This window comes from Oryctolagus cuniculus, chromosome 12 (assembly GCF_964237555.1).
Source record: "Oryctolagus cuniculus chromosome 12, mOryCun1.1, whole genome shotgun sequence".
In the NCBI taxonomy this organism is placed as follows: domain Eukaryota; kingdom Metazoa; phylum Chordata; class Mammalia; order Lagomorpha; family Leporidae; genus Oryctolagus; species Oryctolagus cuniculus.
In genome coordinates, this window is record NC_091443.1 from 27,964,867 (window position 1) to 27,984,624 (window position 19,758).

The 19,758-nt window shown below is 36.3% G+C and overlaps 1 long non-coding RNA gene across 7 annotated transcripts in view; it reads left to right on the forward strand.

The window, feature by feature from the left end:
- Positions 1-19,758, forward strand: part of LOC103351248 (uncharacterized) — a 406,717-nt gene that overhangs the window by 168,887 nt on the left and 218,072 nt on the right. For all 7 annotated transcript variants that reach the window (XR_011380454.1, XR_011380453.1, XR_011380450.1 and 4 more), the window contains exon 7: positions 3,606-3,674. This is a non-coding gene — a long non-coding RNA (uncharacterized lncRNA). The remainder of the gene's footprint in view (positions 1-3,605; positions 3,675-19,758) is intronic.

The window sequence follows — 19,758 nt, forward strand, 5'->3', positions numbered from 1 at the left end:
GGAAACATTAGTATTTTTTGAGCTTATAAGTATGAAATTACATACTCTAGGTAAAACTTTTAGAGTAATACCTGATGAATACACTAATAAATAGACTATTAATAGTCTATTTATATAAATATAGTCTAAATAGACTATAAATAGACTATTAAAAATCCTATTCTATTTTGGAATATATTTATATAAATGTCTAGTAACAGAAAAGTAAAATCTTCCTACTAATACTTTTTCATGCAGTAATTAACAATCTTATTTAATAATTCTAATCACTTATTTCGATGACTTTCGAAAGAATTCTGGCCAGTGCCGTGCTCACTGGGCTAATCCTCCACCTGCGGTGCTGGCAACCCAGGTTCTAGTCCTGGTCTGGGCCCCAGATTCTGTCCCGGTTGCTCCTCTTCCGGTCCAGCTCTCTGCTGAGGCCCAGGAAGGCAGTGGAGGATGGCCAAGTACTTGTGCCCTGCACCCGCATGGGAGACCAGGAGAAGCACCTGGCTCCTGGCTTTGGATCGGTGCAGCGCACCGGCCATAGTGGCCATTTGGGGGGGTGAACCAATGGAAGGAAGACCTTTCTCTCTGTCTCTCTCTCTCACTGTCTAACTCTGCCTGTCAAAAAAAAAAAATAAGAAAGAATTCATAAGATATGCTCCAATCCATGACTCCATAATAACACTATGTAAAATGTACTCAAGCTCAGAGAGAGAATATTAGACATCAGCATCTGCCTGTTACACACACAGATGCAAAATATGTTCAATTGGAAGCATATGTCAGAGTGACTAACAATCTGTTACGGTAATAATTTTGTTGTTGGATGTGTTGCAGAGACCTGATCTATAATGCATTTTATTAAGATGAATGTGCTTTAGTTTGTTCAGTCAGTCATAGTATAATATTTGGCTAATGTTTTTATTGCATGCCATCTGTGTGGGCAGTAAGGTTGTCCAGTAGTACATGAAATGTCACTGTTTCAAAGGTTTCTAATTGAGATTTAATCCAATGGCTATTTTACATTAATGAAGTGGCAGCTGATTAATGAAAACATACTTTTATATTTAATAACTAGGCAAAAATAGGATATGATCAGCTCAAAATTCCATGCATTATGCACACAATGGATACTTTCTCATGAATACATGCATGCAGATCAATGTGGTGGAATGTAGATGCATTTAAATGATATTTAAATAAATGCCACCCTACTGCTTAAGAAATACCAACCACTGTGTGTTTGGAAATGATTCTAATATCTGGTTCTCTCTGGCCCCTGTTTCTACTGTTATAACATAGAATACTTTTCCTTCCACAGCCAGGAAGATATTTAAGTATACCCACTCCCACTGTGACAAACAGTTACATCTATGCAAACCCATAAGCAGTGCTAAGTATCAAAAACAATTGTAAGAATCGTAGAACAAACTCAGGCATACATTTTGAAAACTAAACAATCTCTCAAGAAAATTCAAACAAATTAACCAGATTCACTATCAATTTTTAATCCTGTCTGATTTTCTGAGTTACTCCCTGGGAGGGTCATTTATTTGTTTGGGGTACATTTTCACTGTTAGTATTCATTTCAAGTTTAGTGCCCACAGCCAAATTGAGACTTTGTGTTCCACTTTGAGGAAAGAGAATTCCAGCATCCTTCAAAGACAATTGCTTGAGACTCTACAAAAATCCTGTTTCTAAGAGAATGCATCACTTGCATGCAATTTTCTTATCATTTATATCATTAAGTAGTCATTGCTTTACCTACCTCCACTGGTGTTTTCTCTTTAAAGAGAAACCATAGTCAATAAAGTCAATAATTGGATGACCCCTAGACAGAAACAATCCCTAGAGTGAATCTAGACAGCACTCTAAAACTTCCCGATGACATTGACTAAACGTTGCCCTTCAGCTTCTCACATTTCTTGTCATGGCTGCAAACATGATTACAGGAAGAGGTGCAATATATACTTGAATGTTGCTCTGTTTAATGCCTGTGTGACCCTCAAGAACATGAGCTACTTCTCACTGGGTGCCTACCTTCAAGGACTAACGTACTAACTTACTACTATTTAAGATGCAGTTAAGTAAATACTCAACAGTGTCACAAATTTTAAGGGTGACTTCCTTTTTCACATATTTATGACAAAGTAATAGTTTTATCAGATATATCTGTATGACCAAGTAAATTAATTAGTTATTAACATCCTATGTCTAACAAAAAAATCTATCCTAGGGAAATGCAGTTTAAGAATTTTCAGGGAGGGCCAGCGCCGCGGCTCACTAGGCTAATCCTCCGCCTTGCGGCACCAGCACACCAGGTTCTAGTCCCAGTCGGGGCGCCGGATTCTGTCCCGGTTGCCCCTCTTCCAGGCCAGCTCTCTGCTGTGTCCAGGGAGTGCAGTGGAGGATAGCCCAAGTCCTTGGGCCCTGCACCCCATGGGAGACCAGGAGAAGCACCTGGCTCCTGCCAACGGATCAGCGCGGTACACTGGCCACAGCGCGCCAGCTGTGGTAGCCATTGGAGGGTGAACCAATGGTAAAGGAAGACCTTTCTCTCTGTCTCTCTCTCTCACTGTCCACTCTGCCTGTCAAAAAATAAAAAAAAAAAAAAAAAGAATTTTCAGGGATCCTCAACTTTGTGTGAAAACTTTCTAATTCATGAATTAATTGCAGTGTTTTTGAGTCCATACTTTCAACCTTCAATAGAACATTGGATGATACCATTAAATTTGCAACCTGTTTTCATTTAATTTGACTAAAAAGTCCTTATTTCTGCATGATACTTTATTTCTTCTAAATTGTATTTTGTATGTGTGTGTGTACATATGTAATTGTGTCTGGAAGAGTAGCTTCATTTGGCAATGACCTTGCATGAGTCATTTAATCTTCCATACTTCTAAAGGGACTTTAAACTTGGGAATCTAAGTTTCCATTGAGATTTCCTAAAACAAGTCAAGAAAAAAATAGATAATGCTCAAGACAGCAGAATTTACAGTGAAGCGTTCTTGTTGATGCTGACGTCTAGACATGAGAAGTGTTTTTAATTCCTCTCTCTAAAGAGTACACATTGATGGGGAAAGATGTTTGATTTAGAAGTTAGGTTGTCTGGGTCCCATGTAGGGTGTTTGGCTTTGATTCCCAATTCAGCTTCTGATTCCAAACTTACTGCTAATGCAGATCTGGGGAGGCAGCAGTCAATGGTTGAATTAATTGGATTCCTGACATGAACATTGGAAATCTGAATTGATTTCCTGGCTCAGAGCTATAGCCTATCTCAGCCCCAGAAATTGTTGGCATTTAGGGAGTGAACCAGAAGGTGGAAAGGTGGAATGCATACATTTCTGGCCTGCCTCTCTCTCTCTCTCTTTCTCTTTCTCTCTCTTTTTCCCTTTCTCTCTCTCTTTCTCTTTCTCTCTCTCTCTTTTCACACATTAAAATAATACACAAGATGAAAATGTTTCCATAAGAAAAAATGTTTTATAATCTTTATAAGAGAATGCCGAAAAAGACTCTGAAATTCTACACAAATACATTTGTAAATAAGAAAAGTTTAGTGGGGTATATTTTACCAAATTGTGCACCAGAGTTCCACATCTCAACATTTCTGTTTACAGGGTGTCTCCTGAATGTCCTTCATATTGGCAGACTTTTGTATCCTGACACGGGAGCTTTTGCTCCAAAAGGTATGTGTCTTGCCTAACAAGTTCATCCTTTAGTTCTCTCAAAAGTTTTGGGCAAATTTCATCTTGTCTTGAGTGTTTATTTATGTCCAGTTTGCATATTTTCTTGTGCTGTTATTATATTTTAATCAATTCTTCTGTTATTTTTTTATTTAATATTGATTTGTTAACCAGCAATATCAGAACACAAATTGTGATGGTATCAAAATTATAATTTCCCCAAACAATTTACCTTGTTACATAAAAAACTTCAAACTGAAGAATTTCTAGTATTTTTCTCATTTTGGAATTTTTCAAATGAAAATGTGAAATGTATATAGAGAGAAGATGAGATAAAAAATTAATTTTTCCACATAGAAATGAATGTATATGCAGATAAATATACATAAGTTCAGGATAGTTTTCTATAGGATGTGTATAGTAAAAAGTATAATACTCAGCGGATTAGCAGAAGATATTTAAACATCATTAATGTAATAATGATAATGTTGAGTAAATATAACATTCTATAATTTTTAATTAACTCTCTACTTCTTATTCCAAGCTAAATACATATTTAGGTTCACTTATTTATTAAATCTAGAAACTTGTTCCTAAAATTAAAGTAAAATAATATTAATTATTCAGTTTTATAGACCTCTGGGGATTTTGGTTATAGAAAAATCTTTGAGCAAATTCCCTTTAATTTTTTAACTCTGAGATCATTCAAATACTCACATGGTATTTAAAGACATTTAATAACATTAGACTTTATATTAAAATTATGACTCTAGTAAAATAATATTAGCATTTTGATAAATAAATTACTCAAAACATCATTCACATTGATTTAAAGAGCATTTGTTTTGAACCACTCGTTTATCAATATTTTTACATGTTTATTCTTATAGCACTAAATTTAATAACTATGTCTAATTGCACTGATCACCACATCTAAGAGTCTTGTAATATTAGTTCCATGTGATACTTGAGTAAAGAGCCACACTATCTGAACCTCAGTATAAGTCTTGTCAGATCCCACTCTGCATTCCACTGCATTGTCATTATCTGCTAATGCCACACTTCCTTTTGTAGCTGTTCACTGTATTAGAAGCCCCATATCTGCAAGTATGCCTGGTGTGTGTGGACTATGATGTGAAGTTAGAAATTAGGTGAAATAGAACTGTTACTTTGTTTTTGTTAGGAACAGAGTTATAATTACCAAAATGGCTTTGGTTTAGGGTATGCCAGTGTGAGCATGGAGTAATTTGCCAGTATAACTATACTGGAAGAAATATTAGGCCACTTTAAGAATTGGTTCTTTGGAAAGAGACAGATTAGTAACTAGAATATACTTCCAATCTCATCACCCTTTCCTTTTCAGTGTATTTTTAACATTGTATTTCATACATTATGTTCAACAAACTTAAGTCCCTGGTTATTAGTTTTTCCTCCAAAGATTAAAGGCAAGCAAAACTGAAAGATTGGCAGCTTGCTCTAGAAAATTTATTTATTTAGGTTATAGAATCCTCTTGAAATGTCAAATAAGAGGCTGTCATAGAGAGCCTGGTCGGATTACTCAGGTCATCAGCTGTGAAATTATTGTATTTAGTTTAAACTGCTCTGTTCTCCTGAGAGGCTTTCTCCACTCATGGGGATTTCTGCAAGGCATGAACCCAGCCTCACAAGTCCTTTACAGACCTCAGTTGTTTCTGTATTGGATCAGTTTTGCAATATCACAACATCTTTTCAAGAAAGAAGTACAAGTAAAACAGCATTGCTGAATTAGTAGTTTGTTAAGTAATTAAGGATAATGTAACACATTTCTGAGTCATCACTGCTCTTTTTCTTACATTTCCCCTCTCAGTGAAACACAAAACCATTCAGCCAGAAAAAAAGCAAGTCTATAAATCCAATACCATTTCTCCCACCTCTTGTCTTCCCACTTTTAGCCAGTAGCTTAAACCACATAATATTCCTCCAATCATCATTTCTCTTTTTTCCACCATTACTAATGACTAGATGCATTTCTTATTGGGATTTCTGCCTTAGGATGCTGAGTTTTCTCTCTCTAGGTATAATCTGTCTTGGATAGTCTGGGCAGTCACCTTTTAAATTACATCAGTGAGAATGTAACATTTATTTATAAGATTTTCATTGTGTCTCATGATGTTTGGATAAATTACCAGTTGCGAAACGTTTCTCGTGAAGTCCAGCATGATCTGGTGCCATTATCCGGTCCCCGACTTCACCTCCCTGAACCTTGCCTTGCTGCCTTTTCTTCCTCGCATCCTCCACTGCCACCACCCTACTTCACGCTAGGCAGAGAGAACTATTCGCTACTTCTTGACTCCATGACATGCTGTCTCACTGTCAGTTAATGACAGATCAGGATTATAAAGCAGAACTCTGCCTTTTCAGTGTAGAATCCTCTCCAACATACTACACTATTGCTGATTTTATTTGCATGACTCATGTCATGAATGTTCTTTGAGAGAGATCCCATTGATTTTTTTTTTTTTAATGTAAGATGCCTGGTCTAAAGACAATAGGCTCAGAATACCGTTTTAATAGAGACTGGCACATTTATTTTTAAATGTAACATATTCAAGCCTAATATATGCACATGATAATAAAATTAACAAACATACAGCATAAATTATCACAAATAGAACTCCACTGTATTACTACCATATAGATCAAGTTATAGAATATTATCAGCATTCTGTGGTTTCCATTTTGTCCTGCTCAGCTCCCCAGAGGAAAGTCCTGATTTCTAACTGTGTTGTGGTTTTTCCTGATTTTGAACTTGATTTGGTTTTCTTTATGAATATTCATGTTGCCAGCACTATGTTGGTAGAGATAGTCTGTATTGTTCATCTTCCTCAAGATCTGAATTTCCATTTGTTCTCATTTCAGCTGGTACCTTTGTACATGTACACACATTGATATTTGTGCTGCAAATAATTTTCTCTAAAGCAAATAAAGTTGCCATTTTAGAAATAAGGAATCTTCAAATTACAGAAATTAATTTTCCCAGGCAAATAGCTACTTACTAAACAGTTAAACAGTAAAACCATAAAGCTTTGAATCCATGTTTCGTTGCTCCAAAAATTTCTAATACTTGCACTATTCCACGTTTTACCTGACATTTTATTTCTTACACAATGTCATGAAATTACATTTTCCAATGTATTATTTTTTTCTCATTCTAAAGTTTCATGATTTATTAATTCCTCTGGACTTTGACTGCAGTCTTTTCAACTCTTTCACCACCTGACTATTTTAGCAACGACTGGGGCCTCATGGTCACCATGATCCTCATGCAAGTGGAAAGCTGCCATTTCCCATTAGTGGCTTCTCATTCATTGTCACAGCATAAAACCATTGCCAAGGTTAGGCAGAATGCATCATGACCCCTGAAGTTTGCTTCTGCTTTTTGCATTTGATGGAACACTTTAGAACATTAACTCAAGCTAGTCATTTACTCTTGTCATATACCCAGGAGGAGTATAATGTAATGCAACCAATGAGCTATATCATATTTAGTAATTCCATAATACAGTATTTCAGGTATATGAGGGGTCTTCAAAAGGTTCATGGAAAAATGGAATTAAAAGATGAGTTTCTCTGCAGAGAACATTGAAACCCATGCATTTTTTTTCATAATACCTATTTTCATGTACTATTAGAAGACCTCTTTTATGCATGGGTTTGAAAATTATTTTGTACCAATACAAATGTATCTTTTAATTTTAGAAAATCAGAGAGCATGTATGACATTTGTGACCATTATAACAGATTACTCTTTTGTAGATATCAATAAGTGTAGAATGACTGATTTCCTTTCAAACCCCCAGAATTATAGGTAGAAGGAGCAGCCTCAGCTGATTATATTTCATAAGTAAACAGAATGCCTAGAGTCACCTGGGACTCCCTCATTCTTAGAATTTGCATAATATGAATTATAAGCAAAATACTAGTAGTATGCCTTGTACAAATATGAAATACATTTAATTTTATGTAATTTAGAGAGACAGAGAAGGAATAGGAGAGAGACTTGATAGAGCTTCCATTCAGTGATTCACTCTCCAAATGTGTGCAGTGGTAGGGGCTCTGTCAGGCTGGAGCTGGGAGTTGGGGACACCATCCAGGTCTCCCTTGTGGGTTGTAGGAATCCTACTACGTGGGTCATCTCTGCTGCTACCCAGGGTCCCCACTAGCAGAAAGCTTTGAGTCAGGAGCTGTAGCTGGCTACTAACCCACATCTCCTATGTGGGATGAAAGCATCTTACCCATTAGGCAAACATCCTCCCCAGGATATATTTTTAATAAAATAAACACTACAGGTTTATTCAAAAGAATTTAAACACCCAATAGTTAGAATTTAAGCTTTTGTATTAAGAGCGGCAGACCACAGTGATGAGAATACACAAGACAAAAAGAAAAGCTTACAGTGTAAGAATATTGGTCATCTGTATCATACATGAAATCTATACCCTTTGTACAATGTAGCAGTTGAATCAACTAACATTTTAAAGTATTGCTTTTATTTACAGGAACAATCATCTGAAATTATATATAGCAATTCTTTCCCTTTTATATATGTAGGTTTGGTGAGTGCATTTAAAATTTTTATATCATTTTCTAGTCTCATTGCAGGAGTTGCATTTGTAAATTTAGAGGAACAAAACAGAGTTCCCATGCCCTAGATCACTCCCCAAATGCAGGCAACAGCCACTTGGTGGAGTATGGAGGGTAGCAGCAGGCCAAAGCCTGGAGCAAGGAACTCATTCCTGGTCTTCCACGGGTACCCAATTACTTGAGCCGTCACCACTGCCACCCAGGATTTGTGTTAGCAGGAACCTGGAATCAGGAGCGAGTCAGGAATCAAACCCAGCTACACTGATATAGGTCACAGGCATCCTAAACAGTGCCTTAACTGCTGAGCATAACTCTGGCCTATCATTGCAATGATTCCTATCCTCTTAAATGATTTTTTTTCTCTTTTATTCTGTGCATATATTTTTAAAGAGAGAGGAAAAATAATGGGTGAATTTATACCAGGTTCCTCCAAGCTCAGAAAATAAATATAAGAAAAAGAAAACTGTGCGGGTAAAGTCTTTATTTTAAATAGGGTAGATCATACAAACTGAAAGTTATGCCACATCACCAAAGACACCTCATAAATACTAAGGCAGAATTTTGCATTCAGCATAAAAAGGAACTGAACTAAAGACATATACGAGCAAGACAATTTATCAGTGATCTCCCTCAGGTTGCCACAGATCACAGTAAAAATAGACAGAGGAATTGAATAAAAAATATCTGAAAGGCCAGAGCCAAAGCCAGAGCTAGGGGAAATTTAACACTTAAAGGCTAGGAGGAAAATATCACTGAGATGGCTATGAAATAACAGCACAGTTTCCTCATGGAGCCAGAGAGGCAGCCTGTAATTTGTTATTAGTCACGATCTCAAGAATTCTTCCATAGTGTTGGACCTGCAAGCACGGAGAATGGAAAACCCCTTCTCTCCTAGGTGTGGAATTCTAAAACCAGTAATAATTAGGGGACTCTTCTGAAAAGCCCCCTTGTCTCACCTTTGTCAGGATTCTAAATATGCCTTAGAATGGAAGGAAACACTAGGATATCTTGCACAAAATCCATGGCCTTTATACGTCAGATGAATTGCAAAGCTTCGAAAGGCAGAGTTACAGAGAAGGAGAGGGAAAGACAGAGATCTTCCATCAGCGGGTTCATTCTCCAAATGACCACAACAACCAGAGCTGGGCTGATCCAAAGCCAAGAGCCAGGAACTTCTTCCACATCTCCCATGTGGGTTCAAGGGCACAAGCACTCGTGTCATTTTCTGCTGCTTTCCCCAGGTGCATTAGCAGGAAGCTGGATCAGAAGTGGAGCAGATGGGATTCGAACCATCATCCATATAAGATGTCAGCACTGCAGAAGGCAGATCAACCCACCATGCCCAGTGCCAACCTCCAGAAAGATCTTGACAGAACTCCCAAATTCCCGGTTAGCCCAGGAAGCATTACTTTGCTTGTGCATGAGTTGCATAGATCAGGCCTTCGAAGTCAGTCTTTTAACCATCTTTAAATTTCTTGTCCTTGAAGCTCTACAGGCAAAATTTGAATTTTAATAAGAAACAGAATATTTATACTTAAATCATTAAGTTTTTATATAAAAATAGTATGAAATATAAACAAAAAATCAATGAACAAGAATTAATAGCTACAGAATAACAAAATATTACAATAATCCCCACAGAAGGAAAATTAAATTTTAAGCCAAAATAATTAGAGGATTTTAAAGGAAACACAGGAAATTAAATGCTAGTGGCAAAGAAGAAGTGGAATGAAAATTAAAGAAATTGAGCTAAAACATCACAAAATTAAAAATACAAAAGATCCAAACACTTTAAAAATAATTTTAAAAAGAATGAGAAACTAGAGAAGAACATAATACTTTATATAATTTAAACAGACTATAAGAAAAATACTGCAAACTTAAATCATGGGATATTATAAAAATAATAAGAATGAAAAATGCTTTAACGATCTCATTTATTTGAGCAGCAGAGAGAGAGAGGTCTTCCATCCACAGGTTCACTCCACAAATGGCTGCAAATGCTGGCACAGGGCCGATCTGAATCCAGAACCCAGGATTTCTTCCTGGTCTCTCGCACGGGCACAAGGGCCCAAGCACTGGACCCATCTTCCACTGCTTTCCCAGGCCATAGCAGAGAGCTGGATCAGAAGTGGAGCAGCCAGGACTAGAACTGGTATCCCTGTAAGATGCAGATAGAGGCTAAGCCTATGGAACCACAGTGTTGGCCTCAAGAATGAATTTTTAAAGCCTCATAAAATAAGTATTGTTGATAATACGTCATTTGTGCCATGTGTTGTAAACATTTTACTATTCACATAGTTTCTGGCTAACAAATTCCTAATAATATTGTAACTTTTTACCCACATAGTTTAAATTTAGCAATAAGCACAGAGACTGTGACTCAATGTCACAAAACAAATACATGCCTCGGCCAATATTTAGAGTCTGGTCTTCAACATTCCTCTAAAATATGGACTCTCTTCACTACTTTATGATAAAGAGGAGATCTTGCTTAAAAGGAAATATTGGTAGTTAATATCAACTATACACACATCCCCACATACTAAAATGACATTGGCAATTATATATTTATGCAGTGTTAAGTTAATTTTTAAGAAGCTTTATGGGAGTCAATTTCACTAATTTCATTAATAACTCTCATAAATTTTAGTTTAGCAAGAACAATAGCATTCACATGGCAGCATCTTTTTTGCCCCACATTCTCACGAAGGTTTTGATTTGCCTTCTAGATTCATAATCTGTTCTTGACACACTTCTCTATTTCGATTTACTTTGAAAAATTTTAAGGTTTGCTTTTGTTCACTGACAGTTATGCCTAAGCTTCATACACCTTCTTTGCTGATTCCAGCGACAAGTTCCATGGTCCTTTCTTGGATGTGTAGATTTCTGTGTGAGCGCACATCACAGTCGGATTTATGCTGACTTCCAACATAAGGGCACATGAATTAAGTGGACATCATTTTTTATTAGAGTTTTTCAGAATGTTAGAAGGGAGAAACAACTCTTACAGTTTGGAGGAAGAAAGTTTTGTAGTGTCAGAAATTGCCATTTAGCTTTCTAAATTTTTTAATTATTTGAAAGAGGGAGAGAGAGCGAGAGCGAGTGAGTGAGCTTTCATCTCCCATTTACTGGTTCACTCAAAAATTCGTTCAAAAGCTTGCCAGGGCTGGGCACAGGTCAAAAGCCAAGAACTCAATCTAGGTCTCTTATATGGGTGGCAGGAATCCAATTACTTGAGCCGTGTCATTTTGCCTTCAGGAAACTGGAGTCAGGAGCCAGTCAGGGAGCAAACCCAAATATTCTAACATCTTACAAGAGCGCCTTACCTGCTCGTCTAAAAACCTACCCAAAAGTACACTCTCTTATGTTCAGCTTAATAAAAAGAAATACTTGAAGTAGGATTACATTTAATAAATTTTTCCTGAGCACTGGGTTTTTAAACAGGCACTTTAAATGCTAGTTGTGATAGTGACAGTAGACAAGGCAATTGACGTGGCCCTGTTCACAAAAGCTTGATTCATTTTGGACCCTGCATGAAGAATGAGAAGACCACCACATAAATGTAAATAAAGAGTAATTCGTAATTCTTCTGTAGATGTTTCTGTCCAAGGACACACCAGCCGATTTGTGACGGAAGAGTATGGGACAGTTGTACCATTCCAGAACTCCTGAAGGGATCTTACTGGATCTCGCCAGTCATCATCCCTTTGGAAGACCCTGAGTACCTGGTAGAGTCCAGATCTGGACTGCAGGTTCTCTGAATGCTGTCCACTCTCCGGATTTTTCTTTTATTCTCTCATAGAATAACAGTGTTGGCCTCCACGTAAATGGCTAGATGGTCCTGAACTATTTCTTTTCACTTTTATTGGGAATACTGTCTTGTCTTTGCTTGCTTGACATGTCTACTAGATCAGTATAAAGACATAAAAGGTGACAGATACCCTTATCCGTATGGCTTCTCTGATACTGGGATTTTTATGTTTTATTTTATTTGCTCATTATTTTTGTTAGACAAAGCAGAAGACAAGCTATGGGGACAAGACACCTTTTTTTCTATTTGCTTTTTGTCTCTCTTTTTTCTTCCTAATCTCTTCTGGGTTGCACACAAATACCTTTTTCTTCCCTCCTGGTGCACAAATCCCTGTTTCTCGTTCATTACTTCATTATCTGTTGAAGAACAGCACAGGGAGCCACACACTGCTCCTCCCATTGCTTTGGCGCCTTGCAATAAAACAATGCAAGCAATGAGACTGCAGTTCACCGACACCCTAGAGGAGTGGAGAACCGAGAATCAAGGGAGTCACCGGTTTATTTTCGAAAGGGACTTTTTTTTCCTTTTTGTGCAGTGTGGCAGCCTTGGGATTACTGATTTCTCTGTATTGGGTTCCATCAGCTTTTAGCTGTAACTTTTTAATTGAGAATCAAACTGGGTGCTTTTCAGCAATCTACACAGGTCTTGCCAACTGAGGGGGTTATGAAACTGGTGAGGGAGAAATGAAAGGAGCGTTGTCCGCAATCACGGTATCCATAGGAAATGCAATGAAGAGATAGGATAGGTTCGAATCGGAGTCATGCCTGTGACTAGTGTTACCTGGATTGATTTTTCAGTGTCATATACATGACATTTAAGGAAGGGATAGACATTTATATTGATGACTGGGCTCCACTTACAATTGCTTCAGCAAGGGAATATGTGATTTGTTGATGAGAATTAACATAGTTTCATAGGCTAATTTCATCATTCTGCTGATTAAAAAATGAAATCATACTTTGTACAGGCTTAATCAGAATATATCCTAGTGTGTTAAACTCAGTATATAAAAGCCATATTCACTACATTTTATCTCTAAAATTCCATCCAAGACAAAACAAAAATAAAATAAATAACTTGATAAGAAATTAGAATAAAGAGAAACTTCTGGAATAGCAAATTACTATCACTATGCAAAATGTGCTCACTGTTTCTGGTCATATTTATCATGTTTTATTTATCAAGAAATTAAAGGAAAAACCCAGTTAGAAATTTCGAGAGTAAGAGTCACAGGTTAAAGAAGTTGCTAATATACCCCTTTGTTTTGAAATAGGACTGCACTCAAAACTTACTGGGAGAAAAGGGAGCTGCCAACTGTTCTGAAAGAGAAGCAATTGCAGTCTATCCTATCCACATAATTTCCTTTTATTTTTCATCTTAGTATCTCACAGCCTCTGAAATCATGACTTTCTTTCTAAAGCTAACAAGTACAAGCTGATGAGTTGAAGATACTACTTTTCTTATTTTGCTTGTTTGCTAAACTACCAGCCTTTATGTGGGATCTCAAAGATCTTATTATGTAAATCCAGGTAGAACCTTCTAGAAGCTTCATTAACATTGCCTTCTCTTCCTCACCCAACCAACTGGCACCAACTGGCACGGTGCATTTTCCTAGCTGAAGTTTCAACAGGGCTAGAAGTCCCTCACCCACCTAACCTAGAGGGTTAGAACACCCTGTGGGTCAACAGTAAAGATGCTTCCCTGGGAGCCATGCCCCTATAGCTGACTAAACCCTGAACTACTTGGTGTCTCAATTTCTGCAACCATTTTCCTTAGTTTATGCGGCCAGTGAGAATGTGAGAAAAAGAAATATAAAGGAGTGACTGCTCTGTTTAATTTATTTAAAAAGTCGTCTTCTAAGATTATACAAAGCTATTGACAAAGCTAATTCAACTAGGAAATCAGGTTTAGGTAAGGCAAATTACTTACGTTTTCAGAGTTTAAATTTCCATAATTGCAAACTGGGCCTAAATCCATCCATCTTACCTGATTCCTGTTACCATTGGAAATAATTCATACCAAGTACCTAGCATAACTCTTGGCATGTGGTATATGTTCAATAAATTAGAGCTAAAATTATTATTCCTTTTGTCATCTCTTTCAAAGTTTATTAATTCACCTATCTTCAGCTGCCAACCTAAAATAAGCTTTTTTATTTTAAATACAAGCTTATAAGTTCTTATTTTTATGTATATGTACTTTAAAAGTAACTGACAGATTGATTTCGTCTTAAAATGCGTGCCTCCATTACTGATGTTTTGTCAAAAGCAGCTAGAAGAACAGAATTAAGATACCACTGCCTCTTCTCCAAGTGTTTATTACATTTGTCCTTTTCAACAGTTAACCATAAAAGTAATTTATTTGGGTTGAAAGTTAAATGCGATTGCTTAATTTCTCAGAATTAAACAATCAGTCAAATGTATGCAAATTGAAGTGTCTAAATGTGATGGAAGATGTTAAAATGCTAACTGCAAGCAATATTAAAGAGGCTATTCTTTTAATAAATTAAAGACTGATGCTATCAGCATAGATAGCAAAAAAAATTTAAGGACAAATTATTGTACAATTTATTTGTGTACAAAATTCTAGATAAGGTATGGAAGTGGCCAGCCCAACTAAAGCTCTCCCAGCATTTCTTCAAAAGGCAGGCATCAATAAAAATAAAAAAAATAAAAATAAAAAAAACTGTGAAAAAAATTAAAAATTTAGTTACCGTATCAATCTGTATGTGCCTCCCTTTTCAAATGACACTTTTAAATGTACATTCTGTGATTCTCATTTATTCATTTCATAACAAAAAGATTGTCCATAACAGCATTGCACTAAAGATGCTTGTATTAACCTTCCTTTTAGGAAACAGCTATTTTCATGGTTAACATTTTTATCAATCACATATTAAAAATGAACATATGAGCAGCTCAGAGCAACCTCTTAGTCATATCTGTCAGGACCTGAGAATTTGAGAGATCCTGGTGCTCTGTGCAGATGGGAATGTGCAGTTTGGGAAGTTATTGACATTCAACCTGTAATGGGCGTTAAGAACAACTGCAATCGGGAATTTGGCCCTTGTTTCAGAATTCCTCTAGATTCATTGAGCATTGCTGTCAGGGAAATGCAGGATATTGCTTCTTTTTAGAATTCTGGAGAAAGTCATGGAGAAAGATTAACAGAAAAATAAGTGTGATCCATACACGTTAAACTTTTTTTTTTCTTTTTTAGGAATTGATTTGTTTTTGCAGTTTATAAGTTGGTATTTCTGAGTTACTAAAAATTAATTTATGACTGAGATGTGATAGCAGCTCCCCTGTATTTGAAAACATCTGTTTTGTAGGGACTTGATTGCAGTTACTTTGAAGGTAACTTAACCTAGGTTGGGCTGACACAGAAGTCCCCATTCTGAGAATTATGTCGTCTATGAAGACGTATAAAAGCACACAGTTAATTTTTCAGTAGTTTATGATAATTCTTTCAGGGTTGCTCTTCATAAGTCCTATTATCTTCCTCAATGACTTCTTCACTTTCATGCTGAACCTAGGACTATTCCATCTACTGTGCAAAATGTTGAAGAGAAAATGTATGCCAATTATTTAATGTATACAAACAGGAAAAACACTGAAGTTCACATGGCATTGCCAAAGTCATCATTAGAGAGAATGTCAAAATTCTTTGATTTAAAAAAATGCTTTCATTTCAGAAAGGCTAAGATAATTGTAATAATAATAATAGAATTAAACTTGTGTAGATCAAGTGATACAAAAAGTAATTTCAAAATATAGCCATTAAGTCATAACTTTCAAAACCTTTATTCCAAATGAATCATAATTTGAAATAATAGTTGTCTTTCAGGCTTAAGATGCTTTTTTACCCATCCTTTGGACAATGCAATGCAATATTCCTACACATTCTCATAGAGAAAGAAACAAAACTTACCTTTAGACAGATGTGAGTTGATGGTGGCAATGTTAAAATAGACTATTTTGTACTTTATGGGCATATTTTAAAAGCATAGCAGATACGAGTTTGCAATAGCAAGTAACATGCCATTTGAGATACCAGCAACTGCTATTAGAATGTCTGGTTTTGAGGCCCGGTTCTGCTCCCTATTCCAGTTTCCTTTTAGTGTTTACCTTGGAAGGCAGCCAGTGACCCTCAAGTGGTTGGGCTGTTCTCATCCATGGGAGAGACCCGACCTGAGTTCTTAGCTCCTGGTTTTGACTTGGTCCAGCTCGAGCTGTTGTTGGTAGACCAGCAAATGGGAGATTTCTCTGCCTCTCACTCTCTGCCCTTCAGTGCCCTTCAAATAAATTCACTACATAGATAATTTTTAAACATTTTATGGAAATATAATATACATATCAAGAAATACACAATTTATAAAGATAAATGAGTTTTTGTCCTCTGAGCACACTCTTTTTTTTTTTTTTTTAATTTTTTGACAGGCAGAGTGGACAGTGAGAGAGAGAGACAGAGAGAAAGGTCTTCCTTTGCCGTTGGTTCACCCTCCAATGGCCGCCGCGGCCGGCGCACTGCGCTGATCCGATGGCAGGAGCCAGGTACTTCTCCTGGTCTCCCATGGGGTGCAGGGCCCAAGCACTTGGGCCATCCTCCAGTGCACTCCCTGGCCACAGCAGAGAGCTGGCCTGGAAGAGGGGCAACCGGGACAGAATCCGGCGCCCCGACTGGGACTCAAACCCCGTGTGCCGGCGCCGCAAGGCAGAGGATTAGCCTAGTGAGCCACGGCGCCGGCTCATCTGAGCACACTCTTAACCAACACTGACACTGAGAAGAAAATATTACTAGTACTCCAAGAGTCCTCACCTTTCACTCCTCTCCATTTCTTTTATTTTTTAATATGAGAAGGAAAGGGCATATTTTCATTTACATGGTACAATTCACTGAAGCAAAATTTATAAATGAATTCCAAATGATATTATATCCATAAAATTTTTATGCTCTCTCTGTATATCAACTTCCACAAATCACAGAACCTGATATTTTTCTCTGAGTCTGGCTTATTTCATTCAGCATAATGGCCTCCAGTTCCATCCATTTTTTTGGCAAATGTCTTTTCTATGGTTGAGTAATATTCTATCATATGTATATATAAGTAGATAGATATCTCATTCATATGCTGATATCAGTTCCTTTGTATAAATTCCCAGGAGTAGGATAGTTAGATCATCTGGTAGATTTTTTAGTTTTCTGCAGAATCTCCATACTGTCTTACATACTGGTTGTACCAATTTTTGTTCCCAGCAGTAGTGTATTAGGGTGCCTTTTCAGCCACAGCCTCACATACACGTGTTATTTTTAGATTTTTGGATAACAACCGTTCTAACCCAGTCAGTTAGAAAAACCACTCATTGTGGTTTTTATTTGCATTTTTCTGATGACTAGTGATACTGAGCATTTGTTGTATGCCTGTTGACCATTTGTATTTCATCTGTTCATATCCTTTGCCCATTTCTTAACTGGATTTTGTTATTGTGGAGATTCTTGAGTTACTTATATATTCTGGATATTGATGATTTGTTTATCAAATGCATAGTTTGAAAATAATGGAGGCAGCATTGTGTTACAGAAGGTAAAGCTGCCACCTGTGATGCCAGCATCTCATATGGACACTGGTGCATGTCCTGACTGCTCCACTTCCAATCCAGCTCCCTGCTAATGTCCTGGGAAAGGCAGTGGAAGATGGCCCAAGTGTTTAGGCCCCTGTCCCTGCCACCCATGCAGGAGATCTGGGAAAAGCTCTTGTCTCCTGGATTTGGCCTGGCCCATCCCTGGCCATTGCAGCCATCTGGGGAGTGAACCAGCAGATGGAGGATCTCTGTTTCTCTCTCCATGTTCTTCCCTGTTGTGTCCATTCTCCACTGAACATTTCTTAGTCCCCTTGGAACACAGTGCTTCCTTTGTCTTTCTTTGGCTGAGGTCAGTGCTGTTTCTCACTATTCAGCCATCCTGGATCTCCAAAATAAATACACTTTTTAAAAAAAAAAACATGTTTTTATAATAAAGTTTCAAAATTAGTAAGGTCGTATGATGAATTTCTACTTGTGTTTACATTTACTGAAGCTGCATTCCAAGTTTCCATAGTTGTAACATAAAATATTTTATATTATTCAAGGAGATAATTTGGTGGGGGAGGAAAGGAATAAAAGCAAGAATAAAATAAAAAAAATGAAAGTTATCTACTAAGTATATATGAATAAGGAAGAATACCATGTATCAGAAAAAGAATATTTTAGCTTAAACTTCTCCAAGATAATTCAAGGAAGGAATTCACATATACCTTGAATTATTAAAAGTTGCTCAATACTAAGCTATTTTTAAATTTCTTCAATATATTTTAAAAAGGTGTAAGAAAACATTTTTTATTAAATTCTTAGAAATTAAGACACATAGTTTTTAAAAAAAATTTATCCTCTTTCTTCAGTTGAGCTCAACTGACAATGTTTAATATTAAGAACATGTACTCTGCTCCTGATCTCCATAATTATATATTACTTCTATGAAATAAAGCTATGAATGCACACAAACCAGCTGTGCTCTCTTTGTTAACAGCTCGTGTATTGTATGATACCAGAATTAATCTTGACAGGCTATTTATTGTTGGCATCATTCCAAGGATAGATAATATAATAACAGTAAAAAAAATACTAAGGAAAAGAATAATTAGAAAAGTTATTATCATTTAATTACCTTTTCCAATGTAAAGTAACATCCTTTGCTAAAGTATGTACAGCTCAGAATATGAGATATTTATAAAAATTAATATTTTGAGCTAATTTTCAAAAAATCATTATAAAGTAAATTACATTCATTTTCCCATCATTTGGTTTAAGTCAAGGTATTATTAATGTATATTTCAGTAAATAAATTTTCCACAGTTTTAAATAACTTTGTTTCCTTCTAATTGAAATTTTGAAACAAATAACTTGATTACATCTTTTCACCACTAAAAGTACATAGTAAATAGCATGAATTATTTTTTATGTGTTCTGACTTAGTTTATGTAATCCATGTTATGATTCTAACAGATTAGCAGGACTGAATGTTTCTACAATATTCTGTAGCATGAACAGTTTAGCCAGTAATAAATGTGGGTTCCTTTCTGTCCTAGTTGTTATGGAAAAAGATTAGTATCATAATAGAAAACCAAGAAGTGTATCAGATTATGTACAGTTTTATCTTTGGTGTTACCTTTCCCTGGTTGTATGCTTAAATTAATGTAACCATATGAATTTTTCTTTTCCTTCAAAAATTATATTTCTAAAGTTTGTGGTTTAGCCTATAATATTAATTTCTTCTCTAGAACTATTACATTGAATGAGTATATTACATTGCATTTGTGTATTTTGCATATACATATATGTGTGTGTGTGTTTGTGTGTGTGTGTATATCTGAGTTCTTACCAAATGTGGGTACAATGGGATATACAAGGAAATTTTTGTTGATATGTCTTGAGGAACATAGACTAAAAGTCTGCATATGTACTTAGGAGCAAAATTAGAAGATTGGTGAGCTTGATGTTTAAGATTGATTAATTAATACAAAACTTTTCTAAGGAGTTTGAAGCAATTTACAATCTAATTAGCAGCATATGGAGATATTTGCTACCTGAAACTTAGACAATAGAACTTTCAAAT